Here is a 16,619-nt window from a genome sequence, read left to right as displayed (position 1 = left end):
AGGAATACTTGTGGCACCTTAGAGACTAACCAATTTATTTGAGCATAAGCTTTCGTGAGCTACAGCTCACTTCATCGGATGCATTCACCATGAAATTACTCCAGGAGCTTTCCACTTAGTCCTTGCAGACCACCTCAGCAGGCAATTTGCAACCAACCACAAGTGGTCAGTCAAAGACACCATTATATGAGGTATAGTCGCCCATTTACATTTTGCTGCATGGGCCGGGAGGGGGATGTCAAAGCTCTGGTTTCCTGTCAGATGCCTTCCTACGTGTCTGTACTCCCGGGATGATCTATGCTTATGTGCCAATTGCTTTGATACCATGGGTTCTAACAAAGCTCAGCCAGAGCTCAGTCACAATGATCATGTAGCACCACCATTGCCTTGGCCAACTCAATTCTGGTTCTTGGATCTGAGTGATTGTGGTGGACATAAGCTGAACATAAGCTCCCTTGGTGATGGTGTGGCCAAAAGACCCAATTTGATCATGGGATGCATAAAAGGGAATCTCAAGTTGGAGGAGAGAAATTATTTTACCTCTATATTTGGCACTGGTGCAACTGCTGCTAGCATACTGTGTCTAGCTCTAGTGCCCACAATTCAAGAGTGATGTTGATAAATCTGAGAGGATTCAGAGAATGATTAAAGGATGAGAGAGCCTGAATTTAGAGGGATAGATTGAACTCCTTGAGTCTATTTAGCTTAAAAAAGAGACTGTTAAGGGGTGCCTTGATTACAGTCTATATGTATCCACATGGGGGAACAACTACCTAATAATGGGCTCTTCAAGCTAGCAGCAAAAAGTATAACACCATCCCATGGTTAGAAGTTGAAGCTAGACTGTAACATGGTGGCTGGCATCTGAGCAGTTCCTTGTGGCCAGGGTGCCCCACCCTAGTTTTCCCCTAATTTAGGGCTCCTTAAACAAAACTCACTTGGGGACAGGGACCATCTTCCCCAGCATCAACACTCTTCTTTGGGTGTCTTTGCAGGAAAGCTGCAGTTTTGCCCTCACTGAATGTCCTCTGACCCTTTATAGCCCAGGTGCTGCCCTGCTGCATTAATTGGCTCGACTGGGAGCACCTGTTCTGACACAGGGGCCTGCCACTCTGTGACAGACAAATTCAAACCAAAAATAAGCTGTAATTTTTTTAACATGTACTGCATGAGAGTAATTAATCACTGGAAAACGTACTAAGGGTTGTGGTGGATTGTCCATCACTGATATTTAAATCTAGATTGGATGTTTTTCTAAAAGATCTGGTCTAGCAATTATTTTGGGGAAGTTCTATGGCCTGTGTCATACAGGGAGTCAGACTACATGGTCCTTTGTGGCCTAGGAATGTATAAATCTATCTATCCATCCATCCATCCATCCTCTACTACATTTACTACTTCTTCCAGAAGGAGGTACATCTCCTTCATTACACATGGATGCCAGCTGGCTAACCTCCAACCGTCTTCAGAGGTCCAAAATATACTAATTCATCTTAGGAAAGTGTTTTACCAAACTTACACATTCTACCAAATGGAAACTGTTCACTATTTGGGCTTAACACCAATTATCATTTTTGGAGAGTTGGACTATCTGTCACTAAAGAGCTTGGAGTTGTCTATCAGCTCCTCTAGGAGTCCACCAGGCAACAATAATAGCTAACCATCCCCGCATACAGAGTCACACAGTATTCTCCCACTTGATGGTAGCTAGATTCCTTAAAAGTCTCTTATGTACTTCCCCCCGCTCCTCCACACCCAGATAGGGAGTAGCGTTCCTGTACTAGAGTGTCCTTTAACAATTAGATTCGGTATTGCCAAAGGAAATGAGGGACAGTTGGCCTGGATTTGCTTTTTATGACCTTTGGTGGGGGCCCATGAGGGCGAGGGCACAGGCACAGCCCCAAGAGATACCGCTGGTCAAAAGAATCTGAGCCCGAGTGTATGGGACGCATGCACACCAGGAGTGGAATCTATACAGAGAACACATCTCTCAGAATCACAGTTACTGTGAAGTAAGTAAGTGAGTCTTTGAACTCTGCCTGGAGGTCAGGTCTGGAAACCATGCGGAAGAGGAAAGAGTGCGAGATGAGAGTAGAAAAAGACTGGCTTGTCTGATTAATGCCATAGACAGGATTATCTTCAAAGATCACTGGTAATATCCAGCTGCCATGTAACCTTCCTGTTAGATGGGTAGAGCTAAACAAGCCTAGAAGAGGCTTTCTTTCATCCACTACAGGTGTGTGTGTGCTCTCATCCATGAAGGGAATGTGTACAGGTTCTAGCACAATAATGCATTTATCCTGGTACATGCTGACTACTCTAGCAATATTAGAGTTAACGGTTCCTGAGTACACGTGTGCCAGTATTTCCTTGGAGCACACCACCTAAGTGTTTAGTTTGGAAACTGTAGGTTCATCTCATCATGCCTTGAAACAGGACTTTTGCCACCTTGCTAATCCTTAATTCTGTCCCCATGTGCATATGTGTTATGGTAGTCTTTCAACACAAGAGCACACACTCTTTTCTCACTCAGTGCACAGATTGGATGCTCAAAGGGCCAGAATGAATGTTGCATGGATAAATAACTTTGTTTCTTTGTCTAGGCATCTTTCATACTGGTCAGTGAGGTGCCCTGTATTGTACTGAGTAGCATGCTCATGAGTATTGAGTAGTAGCCCATTTGTGCAAAGCCATCTACAATGTCATGCACGTGGCCCAGAGTCACAGTCTTTCGGAGCAGGATGCAATTAATGGCCCTGCACACTCCTGTCAACACAAGTCCAATGGTCGACTTTCCCACTCCGAACTGGTTAGCAACTGATCGGTAGCAGTCTGGAGTAGTCAGCTTCCACAGTGCAATCGCCGTGCGCTTGTCCAATGGCAGGGCAGCTCTCATTCTCGTGTCCTTGTGCCACAGGGCTGGGGCGAGCTCATCACACAGTCCCATGAATGTGGCTTTCCTCATCTGAAAGTTCTGCAGCTACTGCTCATCCCAGATGTGCATCACAATGTGATCCAACCACTCAGTGCTTGTTTCCCGAGCCCAAAAGTGGCGTTCCACTGTGGTCAGCACGTCTCTGAAGGCCACAAGCAATCTCGTGTTGTAGCTAGTACATGTGGCGAGATCAATGTTACATTCCTCTTGCCTTTGTAGTTTAAGGAATAACTCCACTGCCACTTGCGACATGTTGGTCAGAGCGAGCAGCATACTGGTTAACAGTTCGGGATCTGTTTCTGTAGACCGAAGACGCAGGGCATGCAGTACACAAACCATTGAAAGCCAAATGCAGACAGAAGCACAGAGATTACTGGGATGCAAAGCAATGCATCACGGGGCATTGGAACAGGACCCAGGATGCCCCATGGCACCTCCATCTTCCCACAACTCTTAGTGGCAGAAGAGGAAGAAATGCTCTGTGGGATAGCTCCCCAGAGTGCAACGCTCCAAATACTCCTGCAAGTGTGAACATGCTATTGTGCAGGCAGCTGACAGTGTGAACACACAGCAGCGGTTTCCCTTCAGTGCTCTCTGAGCGGTGCTGTAACTCTGCCCGTGTAGACATGCCCTCAGTCTTGGACTTTGTGCCTTAAGGCCTTCTATACAGTTTTTCTTAGTAGTTAGTGTTAAGTACCTGTTAATAGTTTAGTTGTTTGTACTTTAAGGTCCCTGTCTCCGGGTTTCAAGCCCTGCGAAGACTGTAGCAGGCCTATGCCTGTTAGTGACCCTCACAGCAGTTGTCTCAAGTACTTTGGAGAGGCACCCGTCAAAGATAAGTGCCGTATCTGTAAGAATTTTTGGCCCTGCATGCAAAAATAGTGCGATATTTGACTCCGGGCTCTCCTCATGGAGTGCGCCCTCTGTCCAGCATCCGAGCCATCTCGGCACAAGTCACTGAGCATCTCCACATTGGTAAAAAGTGCAACCCCAGCACTGGGCTCTGCACAGCACTGCTTCCCGTCGCCGGTACCAAAAAAGAAGGCTTGAAAGCACGGCTCCCCAGTACCAGTGAAGAAAAGCCAGGTGGTAATGGGCAAAGGATCTACCTTGGGCCGTCCACTTACCCCAGAGCCCTGCAGTTGGCCTTCTCCAGTTGGGGCCATTAGCTCAATAAAAAGTCGTCCTCCGATTCCTGCAAGCGGTATTCGACCGACTTCCTTGCCAGCACCAATGCCAACACATGCTTCTCAGGTGTCGAAGGAGCACAGGCCGCTGCTAGTGCTGAAGGTGCCGCAATCTTCGGAGAAGGCTTCCCAAGAGGGAAAGCCAGCCAATAAGGCTCCCCAGGGAGCAGTGGAGCACCACAGATCCCCTGAGGCGATGACATGCTCTCCACCGATGCACCGACGGAAGACGGAACCTCCCTCCAGGTTGGCAGATGTTCGCCATTGGTCACCAGCACCGCAGTCATGGTTACCATCATCCTGACTCGGTTTTCTGAGAGGGAAGGCACCGATCCCCTACTACTGGCACCAATCACCGTCCCACAGGTCGTCGTCTTGTCACCGATCCCAGTTGCTGACGCCGTGGCAGTGTTCTCCTTCCCGCCTTCAGTCCCCCTGGCACCAACTTCAGTCTGCACACCGTAGGTACTTGTCCCCCCATGCAGGGTACCGGTCACTGTTATCGGTGGTCTCAAGGCAGACTCAGGTGTCTACAGCCCCTCCATGGGGGATCCGCCAGATCCGAGGGTTGCTTCAGCCCATTGCCTACAACCCAGCAGCGAGAATGGGCTATTGAGCTGGCAGTGGCAGCAGCAGCTGGGCAGTGGCCTTGTTGGAATGCATGGGGGGTTCCAGTCATGGCTATGCCCCCTTTGCTCCACTCGTCGGCCACTGTCTCAGAGCACCAGCTACCGGCACTTAGCCCGGTACCAGATAGGGATGTAAATATCTGTTTAAAAAGTTAACCGGTTAAATTATTAAAATTATATTGTTTAACCGGTTAACCATTAATGGAGGTCCCTCCAGCTGGCCTGGCATGGGCTGGGACTGGGGTTCCTCCAGCAGCCCCACCGGGGCTGGGGTCCCATCAGCCCAGCGTGGCCAGAGCTGGGGCTGCTCCGGTCTGGCGCAGTCGAGGTTGGGGTTGCTCCAGCTGGTATGCCTTTCCACCGGTGCCGTTAATCCACAGGGTCCTGGTGAAAGTCAAGCATGACCGAGCGAGCGTTATCCTCGTGGCCCCTGAATGGCCCCGTCAGCACTGGTTTGGCATGCTGTTGGACCTTTCGGCAGCTGCCTCTCTTCCCCCACCTCTTCACGCAGACTTGCTGTCACAGAACCATGGCAACCTGCTACATCTGAACCTGGCGGTGCTGTATTGGACGGCTTGGCTCCTGCATGGATGAGTGTGGAAGAACAGGTGTGCTTGGCCTGTGTTCAACAGGTTTTGCTGGGCAGCAGACAACCCTCAACTAGGGCAACCTACCTAGCAAAGTGGAGACGGTTCACGGGTTGGGCTTCGGAGTGTTGCCTGCAGGCCTTGCTGCAAGATGTCTTGGATTACTTGCTGCATCTCGAGCCCCCAGGGTTGTCTTTCTCTTCCATCAAAGTCCACCTGGCAGCCATCTCATCGTTGAATCCCCTGCTCCAGGGCAGGTCTCTCTTCACCCATCTTATGACGGTAAGGTTTTTAAAGGGTCCGGACATCCGGGACCCTGTCCCTCCTTGGGACTTGAGCCTCGTACTGTCCAGGCTCATGGGTTCTCCCTTTGAGCCTTTGGCTACCTGCTTCCTCGTGCTGCTGTCCTGGAAGGTCTCTTTCCTGGTCGCTATAACCTTGTCCCAGAGGGTGTCTGAAATCAGGGCATTCACTTCGGATCTGCCCTATACGGTATTCTTCAAGGACAAGGTCCAGCTGCGCCCTCACCCGATGTTTCTGCTCAAGGTCGTCTCCTATTTTCATAGTGGCCAGGACATAAACTTACCAGTCTTCTGTCCAAAGCCTCATGCGATGGATGAAGAGTGAAGACTTCACACTTGGACGTCAGGAGAGTGCTGGCATTCTACAGAGATAGAACAAAGCCATTCCACAAATCGACGCAGTTGTTCATGGCAGTGGCAGACAGGATGAAAGGTCGAGCAGTATCTGCTCAGAGAATCTCATCCTGGATCACAGCCTGCATTCGCTACTGCTATGAGCTGGCAAAGGTGCCCCCGCCGGCGATTATGACAGATTACATAACTACGGCGCACAGGCATCATCGTCAGCCTTCCTGGTGTAGGTGCTGACCCAGGAAATCTGTCTGGCTGCAACCTGGTCGTCAGTCCACATGTTCACATCACATTACACGCTAACCCAGCAAGCTCAAGACAATGCTGCCTTTGGCAGAGCAGTGCTCCAAACTGCAAGACGGTAAAGTCTGAGTCCACCTTGGAGGATTCTGCTTGTGAGTCACCGCCAATGGAATTGACATGAACAAACACTCGAAGAAGAAGAAGAAGAAGAAACCGTTACCCACCGTTTCATAACTGCTCTTCTAGATGTGTTGGTCATGTCCATTCCATTATCCGCCCTCCCACCTCTCTGAACTGAGTGGGCGTAGGGCCAGCAGTGCCCAATATATCAGCACATGAGCGTGGCACTCAAAGGGGCACCACAGCTGGCCCTATGGATAAGCTAAGGCAAAAATCTCTGATGGCCACGGACACCTACAATGGAATGGACATGAGCAACACATTTTGAAGAACAACAGATACGAAAAGTTGGGTAACCGTTTTTTCCCTCCTTCATTTCTTCTGCTGGTTATGATTTGCCCACCAGTCCCATAATTTTGATGTGTTATTCCTCTGACTCCACTCCAGCTATACCCCACATGGCACTTCGGAAGGGGCGCACTTGGCTAACGTTGCCATTGCCAGAGCCATACAGGTGTGATGTTCTTCTGTCGCTGTTCTACAAAGACTCTGAATTGTGAGAGGCTTCTCCTTATTTTCAGTTTCATGTTCATGCTCCTGGTCAGTTCCCCCTGACTATTTTAAGTTCAGGTCAACTCAGCAACTGCTCCTTGAGGGAATTGCATACACCCTGCTTAATTTTAAATGTGTAGATTTTTGGCTACAAAATATTTTGGGAAACTAAATTTGAGATTTAGGTTGTTCTTGAACCTCATCTTTTGCACAGCTTTCATTCACCAGCAAAGCATGTACTTTTCTCATGCTACTTGAGTTCCCCTGCTCAGGATAATGTGTGCGTATGCAGTGTGGTGCCAACCCAGCAGATTACCCTAAGTTTGGAGAGTGTACACTGCCATCTGATCCAGTGCAGGCTGCTTTATCTCCCCACTCTCTCCCCCATGAATACATACCATAGAATCATAGAATATCAGGGTTGGAAGGGACCCCAGAAGGTCATCTAGTCCAACCCCCTGCTCAAAGCAGGACCAATTCCCAGTTAAATCATCCCAGCCAGGGCTTTGTCAAGCCTGACCTTAAAAACCTCTAAGGAAGGAGATTCTACCACCTCCCTAGGTAATGCATTCCAGTGTTTCACCACCCTCTTAGTGAAAAAGTTTTTCCTAATATCCAATCTAAACCTCCCCCACTGCAACTTGAGACCATTACTCCTCGTTCTGTCATCTGCTACCATTGAGAACAGTCTAGAGCCATCCTCTTTGGAACCCCCTTTCAGGTAGTTGAAAGCAGCTATCAAATCCCCCCTCATTCTTCTCTTCTGCAGGCTAAACAATCCCAGCTCCCTCAGCCTCTCCTCATAACTCATGTGTTCCAGTCCCCTAATCATTTTTGTTGCCCTTCGCTGGACTCTCTCCAATTTATCCACATCCTTCTTGAAGTGTGGGGCCCAAAACTGGACACAGTACTCCAGATGAGGCCTCACCAATGTCGAATAGAGGGGAACGATCACGTCCCTCGATCTGCTCGCTATGCCCCTACTTATACCAACATCATGCTCCAGAATGTAAGAAGTATACAGATGCCATTACCACTGCTTTCCCTTCAAAGAAGGAGGTCCTCCCTGTGTTTAATGTGAGAGGTTCATTATGTCACAAGCAGGATAGATCAGCAGCTGTTTAGCTTTATACTGCATTCTGCTGCTTTCTAGTTAACCAGCTTTGAAACTTCCAAAGAGTGAAGCCTTTCACTTTAAGAAAACCACTATGTAGATCTTCTTAGTGTATATGCAACATGGCTCAGGTGGCACTAAACCAGGATTCGTCACCGAATTTAGTCCACTGGTTGAATCATTAGCTTGCCCAGGCCAAGTACTGATGGGGAGTGTGACATGAAGGCTGATCGATCCCCCCACTATGGAGGTATTGGACTGGATTTCAAGTTACAAGGTCAGAGCTTCAGCTGATATTTATTGCCATAGCTCTACTGACTTCAATGGAGTTATACTGATTTATGCCAGCTGAGCATCTGGTCCACAATTTGAAGGCCAAGAGCCACTAAGCCCTCCAATGCCAGGCATATTGACCCGAACATAATGCATCTGGAAATGTAGATGCCTAAGGGTATCAGGCTGAACTGTTTTCTGAAGCTATTTTTCTGCAAATTAAAATTTTCTTTTGTGGGGAGAAGCTTCTATTTGTGCATTGTCTTAATTCAGTGGGATCTCATTCCTTAGCCAGTGCTGTCCTCTCAGATCCACTTGGCCTGTTCTGAAAGAGTTAACAGCTTCAACCCATTTTCTGCTGGAATGAAGAAACCGGTTCCTCTGTGTTCCTGCTTTCTATTCTCTTGTTGGCCTACTTCCGTGTGCTTGCATTTTGCATTCCTAATGCTATGAATAAATGAGGACCCAAGGATTTAGAAGGTGGCACAGCTGTAGCCACTCAGAAAATTGAACCTCTGAGGGTTGGATAGCAGCTCTAACAACTGCCAATGTGTATGCTCGTGAAGTCTTCTAATGACATGTAACTGGTACCAAAGGACAACGATTAATGCTTACCCCTATCAATTGAGTTTAACCCCTAGCAGTTACTTTAACCACCATCTCCTGCTGCCTTTGTCTGAGTTAATGCTCCATTATAAACCCCAGTGCTAAGCAATAACCTCCTGGGCACTGTGACAAAATGATTTATTGCTAATCTTTGCCCACAGAACAGAAGAGATGAAGATGGTTAATTATGGGCTCGGACCAGCTGATCAAGTGTCCTACTTTGTCCACACAAAAACCTTGCTACCCAGGTGAGCTGCTTATTTCTGTGGTGAGGCAGTTCCTGAGCAGGAGGAGTAAGGTGGGTTCTATCTGCTTTTCAGCCATGGGAGGCACCTGGTCTGTAAAGAACAAAGAGCAGCAGTAAGTTTGCTCTTTATGATGGTTATTCTGAAAGGTAGACCAGAGTCCTGGTGCATTTTTTCTGTCCAGAAAAGTTCGGCTCAGAGCCTGCAATACCTGGTTCTCTTTTAATGCAGTGATTTTTACTCTGTAGTTTCCAGCTGGGTAGGCTGATGGGGAAGGAAAGTGGTTTGTCTTCAGTCACGCAATCAGCAGCTGGTTTACTGAAGATTAGAACCCAGGTTCTTCTCAGTGGTTTACTCCATGCCCTAGACATTGTGGCTTCTTAATATCTGGCTGTCTGAAACCATTTACTTATATACTAAAATCGGTGAAGTTCTCGAGACACTTACTGGTCACTGGTGCTGGTTTGTGCTACCAGACTTTATTTTAGAGAATCGTAAAGGGAATGGTGGTGTGGTTCCAGCTAAGGATTATCCAGGAACTCTACAGACAGTTATGTTACACAATTCCTGAGTAACAGCCCAATCCTGCAATCAGTTATACATGTGGGTAATTCCATTGACTTCAGTGCGACCACTATGAAAAAGTTAAGCACATGCATAAGCAATGACAGGATTTTGCTCAAGATACTGGACTGGGCCTTGAGAGACTTGGGTCTGGTTCCTTACTCTGTGACAGACTTCCTAATCTGTGACCTTGGACAAGTGGTTTAATTTCTCTGTGCCTCAGTTTCCCCAACTGTAAAGTGGGGGTGGTACTTTCCTGCCTCATAGGGGTATTGTGAGTCATAGGGATGTCTATGCCGCATTTTAAAACCTATGGCAGAGAGTCTCGGAGCCCAGGTTCTACAGACTTAGGCTCCTGCTACAGCACTAAAGACAGCTGCTTTGAAGCCAACCTCCTTCCCTGGGCTTAGACCAAGCTCCAGCCCGAGCAACAATGTCTGTGCTGCTGTTTTTAGCACCATAGCACAAGCCCCGCTAGCCTGAGTCTGTAGACCTGTGCTCTCAGATTCACTGCTGCGGATTTTCAAAGGCAGTGTAGATGTACCCTTAGTGGCTCAGGGTAAAATTTCCAAAGGTGCCTAAGTACCATTTTCAGAAGTGACTCAGGAGCCTAAGTCTCACTGACGGTCAATGGATCTTAAGCTCCTAAGTCACTGAAGTGCTTTTTGCCAGTTTTACCCTCGAGGTCTAATACACTTGAGATCCTCGCCCAGAAGGTGCTATATATGTGTAGAGTTAGAATTTTCCTTATTTTTTTTTTCATGTGTAAGTTGCGCTGTCACTCAGTTCAACCTACTTCTCCCCACCAGCTAGACTTGTAGCAGGCCCTGGATATGATCTCACCAGGAAGAGACTGATCTCTAGAGAGGGGGCCAGGAGAAAGCCTCAAGACTTTCTGGGGCTGCAATGTGGTACATTGTGCATGCATCACTAAACAGTTTCCTTTCTCTTAGGGCACCTCTGTTCTGTGTCTAACCGAATTTCCAGCAGCTCCTGTGTGATGGCTCTCCTCCTCCTGTGTACAAAACCCAGTAAATAGGGAGGGAGATGGAAAGGCACAGCATAAACATATTGACAGCCTTTGAAGAACAAAAAAGAGCCATGAAAGCTGTCTGTGCTCCATTCCCTCCACCCTGCTACCATTGTCTCCTCTCTCATTCCCTGATTTTTCCTTTTTCTATTTCTCTTTGCCCCCTCCTTTTCCTGTTGCACTCCTTCTCTCTCCCCCTCCGCACTCCACTCCGCAGTCTTGGATGCTATATGCCCTGAAAGGATTTTTCCTCCTCCTCTGTAATCTTTCTCATTTCCGCTTATTCAGTAAGGACCCTTTGAGTTGTTACGCAGGGGCAATCATAAAGGGAGCCAGTCTGATTTCTGAGCATGTGTAATCTGTCTGTCTGTATTTGTTCCGCCCAAGCAGAATGCCACTAGAAAGAACTCCACTGTTTTTTTCCCCCCAAACAACTTAATGCAAAATGTTGCCAGGATAAAATCAGCGCTGAGGTATTCTCCTTATGGTTATTCGTGCTGGGGATGAAGGGAGAGGAATTTACTTGATATCAATTATTTAAACAAAGTAGCAACAATCTAGTGGGCAACAAGTCTTCGATTCTCTTCAGTTCAAAGTCAGAACCGCCAGTTCTATTTTCATTCCTTGCCCTGGAACAAGGGACTTTTTGTCCTCTCCTACTTGCAAAGAAGACATGTTTGATACTGTACTGGAACATCACGCAGGTTCCGATCCTTAGGTGTGAAAAGTACACCATTGTCAGCTATCCCTCTGCATTGTGCTGAGCTACTCTGTGCCCAGTTACTCATTCTGTGGTGAATGCTTGGAGAGGAGCACCTCCTGCATCAAAATAGTATGCAAATTTCTCGATGCCAGATAGGGATGGTGTTGACACAATGTTTTTACATGCATCCTGCATCAAAAATCACTCAGACCCAATTTCAGGCACATGAATATGTTCCATAGGGAACAGCCCTCTGCACTTCTTCTGCCATTGACACATATTGTGTTCCTTGGATCCTTCATGTTCCCTGAATTCTCCTTTTTCAGGGTACCAGTTAGTAGCAATTATGATGTGCACACTTTGTTCACTGGGAACTGTGCTAAGACCTATCAAATTTGTTTCACAGAATATTGTAATAGTTCTGCCACCCTCAACCTGGACCAGATTTAAACTGGTGATTTAAAGGTGAAAGGCTTCATATCCTGTTACCATCCCCATTTCCTCCACACAGTGGGACTAAGGGCTTGTCTACACTTAATGCTACAGCGGCACAACAGTGTAGACACAATCTACCTCCCTGAAACATGGCAGGTAGGTTGACAGAAGAATTTTTCCATCAACCTAATGCTGTCCACCCGGGGACTTAGGTCAGGTTAACAATGCTGCTAGAGGTGTGGATTTTTCATACCTCTGAGTGATGTAGCTAAACTGACCTAATTTTGTTGTGTAAACCAGGCCTAAAAGGCAACTAGTTCTGTTCCTGGGGTCCTAAAGGTGTTGAGGCACCAGCTTGACCCCCCCCCTTCCCTTAACTCCTGCAAACCCCTCTGTGAACACCACATGGACCTGGTGTTGAGTGGATTAGGGGCATAGCTGCTTTATGAAACAGTGTCCCCTGGCAAACAGACAGGAAAAATTCCTTGTTGTAGCTGTGTTGATCCCAGATATGAGAGAGACAAGGTGGGTGAGGTCATATCTCTTACTGGACTAATTTCTGTTGATGAATGAGACAAGCTTTCAAGCTATTCAAGGCTCTTTTTCAGGTCTGGGAAAGGTATTCAGAGTGTCACAGCTAAATACAAAACTGTACAGGTTATTTAACATAAGGATTGTTGCAGACCATTTAAGATGAAGTGGACACTTAACATCTCTGCAGTCATAGGACAAAGGAGAGTAAGTGGGTTTCACAGATTGTTGTAATGAGTCATATAAAATCAGTATCTTTGCTGAGATCATGATTTTTAGAGTCTTGGCAGAGTTATGAATTTAAGCTCCCAAGCTTTCCTTTTGAATGTGTCATGTAGGCTTCCTTTGAGGATGAGGACAGGTCAGATATGGAGTGATCACTTTGTGAAAAGTGTTTGGCTACAGGTCTCTTATTATTTTTCTGAGAGTTCATTTGAGAGCATAGTGATTGTCTGTCTGGTTTCACCCTTGTAGTTATTGGTGGGGCATTTGATGCACTGGCTGAGGTACACCTCATGTTGTGCTTGGCATGTGTAGGACCCCTGGATCTCAAAAGGTGTGTGTTGTGGGGAGCACTGATCATCGTAGCAGTGGAGATAAAAATTATTAAATAATAGTATAGTGCTTTGAGATCCTTGAGCGGAAAGTGGCAAAAAAATGCAAAGTGTAACTGTAGCTATTTATTTGTTACATATGGGCACAAATCCAAATCCCAGGTCTGAATGTGGTTTCAAAGTCAAGTTAGTGCTCAAGCCCTCTGTTTCTAAGGGGCTGAATCCAAACACTGCCAAACGTGGCAAAGTCTGGGTTGGGATTTCATACCCCAAGTTGGGATTGTTGGACTCATCTAGTTATTTTCCTTTTGCAAGAGAAACAGAAAATGGGCCTAAAACACAATGATTTTTCCCCTTTGACTTTAAAATAATCACATTTTTACTGAAATTATTAAATTTGTGTAAGAGTAAAGAATGCCTGGGTTTTTATTTAAGCTGCTTTATTCCTTAACTGAGAACTTGTCTAGCAATTTCCAGCACACACATGGACACATGTATCCTAAAACAAGAGCTGCCACACCACCCCAGAAATGCTGTTGATAGACATCGGCAGGCTGCATGGGGTGTGTGTGTGTGTGTGAATCCAGCAGACTGTCAGGTCTCCAGAGGTCAGGCTGTACTGCCTTTGTGTGTCTGTATTTTTCTCGCTCTACCTCTGTGTGTATTTTGTCTCCTCCTCCCTCCGTGTGCGTCTCTCTTCCTTTGTATCTCCCCGCTTCTATTCCTTCTTTTGATCTCCCGCCAAGGAACCTCCAAAATTCCAGGCACTTCACAGAACTGCCCTTGGTGCGTTCCTGCATTACCCAGTCAAGGATATCTCTGCCTGAGGTTGGAGAGATGCTGTTACTCCTGGTGATCTGATTGCATAGCAACACAGAAGCCCAGGGTGGTGGAGGAGGAGAGACAGAGAGCATGCACACAGCAGCACTGAGCCTCAGCATGCATCCCAGTCACAGGGACTTCTTTGCTGATTCACAGAAGCAGCCCCAGTCCCTGCCACTGAAGCCCGGCTGCTGCCTTCATTTCAGACCTGACGGAATCGGAAGGTAGGCCGCAGATAAATGGTTTTCTACCCAGCTCCTGGCTCTGCACGGAGAGGGAAATTACCATTGTACTGTATGGTTAGCCTCAGCATTGTGCTGTGCGTGTGCATCTGACCGTGCACAGTATACTGTGTATGTATGTCTGGGGAAACTTGCATGGAAAAGATAGGGGGTGGGGGAGAGATGGGCAGCCAGGACTTTGGTTCCACAGGAAAGAGCTCAGGGAATGGTAAGTAGATGCAGATTCTTGAGAAAAACAGCAATAGCAAGCTTTGCAATTATCTCCAGCTTTGATTCTTTTTAAATCAGAGGTTTATTTACACCGAAAGATGCTTTCTGCCAAGCTGAAGGGCTGCTCGGATCAGGGCCTGGTAGCCTTCCAGCATTCTCCTTAAAAGACTACCCTGCAGGGCAAAGCCGAGCCTAAAGCTCTTTTCAAGTAGTGAGCTGGGATCAGATGAGAAGCAATAGGGACTATGGTCCCAGCTCTGGCCTTTCATTCACTTCCTTGTTCGGTCTTGCCGCTGCTTTTATATTATTCCCTCTCCCCCCCTGCTCTTATAGCCACTTTTTCTCCTGCTCACCTCTTCTCCCACTGAGGACCCATATTACAACTACCATTCTTCTGCTTGAGGAAGGCTAGCCAGGATTACTTCCAGAAACCATCAGTTCTACTCCATAATAGTCTAGAGAGGACATGGGCCACTTCCTGCTCTCCAAAGCTGAGCACTCTGCTTCTACCTCCTTCCCAGTCTCAGCAGCCAAGACCTGGGTATTGCATAGCACTGCAACATATTTACTAGTGCCCCAACCCAGCCCTGTTTCCAGTTACCTCCTGTTTCTTCTCACCTACTCCCTTGGTATGGCAAGCATGTAGTACTGGCAGTGGGTTTACCAACAGGGCTCTGGCAGGCCTCCTTGCCAAGAAGCATGCGTGGCATTGCTAGAGTGGTGGAGAGCTGTTGAATTGCCCTTGGGTTTTTAAATGTTGTGTTGGAAGTTGGGGAAAGCCACTTTTGACAATTTGTGGTTTGGTTTTTTTTAATTTAAAAAACAAATCAAACCTTTAGAAAGTTTGTGTCCTCCCTGTGTCCCAAGACTGGGTCCTTCACATCTTGGTTCCTTCCCCCTCCACTAGCTAATCTCTCCTGAGCAGCTAGAATTTGCTCTTCAGTTAGTCTTTGTGTTACCCCATTGGGGGGATCCTTTCCCTGAATACACAGTTCAAAGCCTTGAGGGTCCTGATCCCCCAAGGGGATTCATTCCCTGGCAGACCTGTTCTGTGCGTTCACCCCTAATGCCTTGGGGCTCCCATTTTGCACTCGTGCATGGCAACACCTGACATTTCCAGGTGGTGAGTGTTCCTTTTCCTGGCAGTGCATGTTACACCATACAAGTCCCTGATGATGCACCCGTGTGCAGTGCCCCGACAGGAAAGGGCTGTGTTATAAAGCCATGCAATTTTGAACTGCCTCTTATCCAGTGACCTGTGCTCACTGATACTTAAAGGTGTTGTGTGTTGAGTAATAGAAGGCTTTATCCTGGTTTTATTTAACCAGAGAAAGACTAGGACAGTCTCTTTCCAGGTCACAACCTGGGACATATAAACCACACATATAATTAAACTCTGTGTAAAGTAGAGATGACTAAATATAACCAGGGACACAGCTGATCAGAGGGCAGGACAAGAGACAATGGGTTCAAACTACAGCATAGCGGATTTAGATTAAATCTCAAGAAAAACTTCCTAGCTGTAAGAATAGTAGGACAAGGGAACAGACATCTCAGGAGGTTGTAGAAGCTCCTTCACTGGAGGTTTTCAAAAGGAGGCTGGAGAGCCATCTGTCTTAGATGGTTTAGACCCAACAAATCCTGCATATTGGCAGGGGGTTAGACTAGATGACCCTTGCGGTCCCTTCTAACCCTATGGCTCTATGATTCTGTGATCAGACTGAAATACATCTTTAAAATTATATTTGACCATCAAGCAAGGCTAGGCAAAATGTGATGCTTAAGGAGTTAAGTGGGTTCCAGTAAAACAAAAGTTCCAAGTTCTCTAAATTGCCAGTGAATTTCAGACTATAATGATATTTTAAAGAATGCTGCATACAAGGCCTCTGTTTCAGGCTGGGTGGCTAATGCTAAAAGCACATAGGTGCTATTGTAAATCTTGTGTAACAAGACATACCTAGTAAAACGAATCCACTCCTCAAATGGCCGGATTGGAGTGCTTAAGAGTAGACTGTAAATTGCTCAGAGCCCCCTTTCTTTCCATGTCCTATAAAACAAGAACAAGATAGCACTTATACATTCAGGGGAGGGTGAATTACTTCACACCGCATACACTCCGCCTACAAAATTCACAGCCTCCCGAGGCTGGAGAACTACATACTGTGGTTGGATGTCTGAGAGAGCTTGGGTGATTGTGGGCCAGTAATAGTCAATGCACAAAAATGTGTATTAATGCAACATTGAGAATGAGAGATCAAGCACCAGGAAGTTAACTTGGCTACATGGCACGTCTGATGAGTTCTCTGTATTATTACTAACCATTTATATAGCACGATAAATGGATGGTGCATATTTCAGAACCGAGTGTAAGATTCATTCCTTCC

The 16,619-nt window shown here is 46.8% G+C and overlaps 1 protein-coding gene across 2 annotated transcripts in view; it reads left to right on the top strand.

Annotated features, from left to right (window-relative positions):
• Positions 1-13,656: 13,656 nt before the first annotated feature.
• The window catches only part of DRP2 (dystrophin related protein 2), a gene marked incomplete at its 3' end in the record, with an annotated part of 47,920 nt that continues 44,957 nt past the window's right edge, over positions 13,657-16,619 (top strand). For both annotated transcript variants that reach the window (XM_084639243.1, XM_084639242.1), the window contains exon 1: positions 13,657-14,007. The remainder of the gene's footprint in view (positions 14,008-16,619) is intronic.

This window comes from Lepidochelys olivacea, assembly GCF_965140295.1.
Source record: "Lepidochelys olivacea isolate rLepOli2 genome assembly, chromosome: 9".
Lineage (NCBI taxonomy): Eukaryota > Metazoa > Chordata > Testudines > Cheloniidae > Lepidochelys > Lepidochelys olivacea.
Note: the sequence above shows the minus strand (reverse complement) of the source record. Positions and strands in the feature narration are given on the sequence as shown.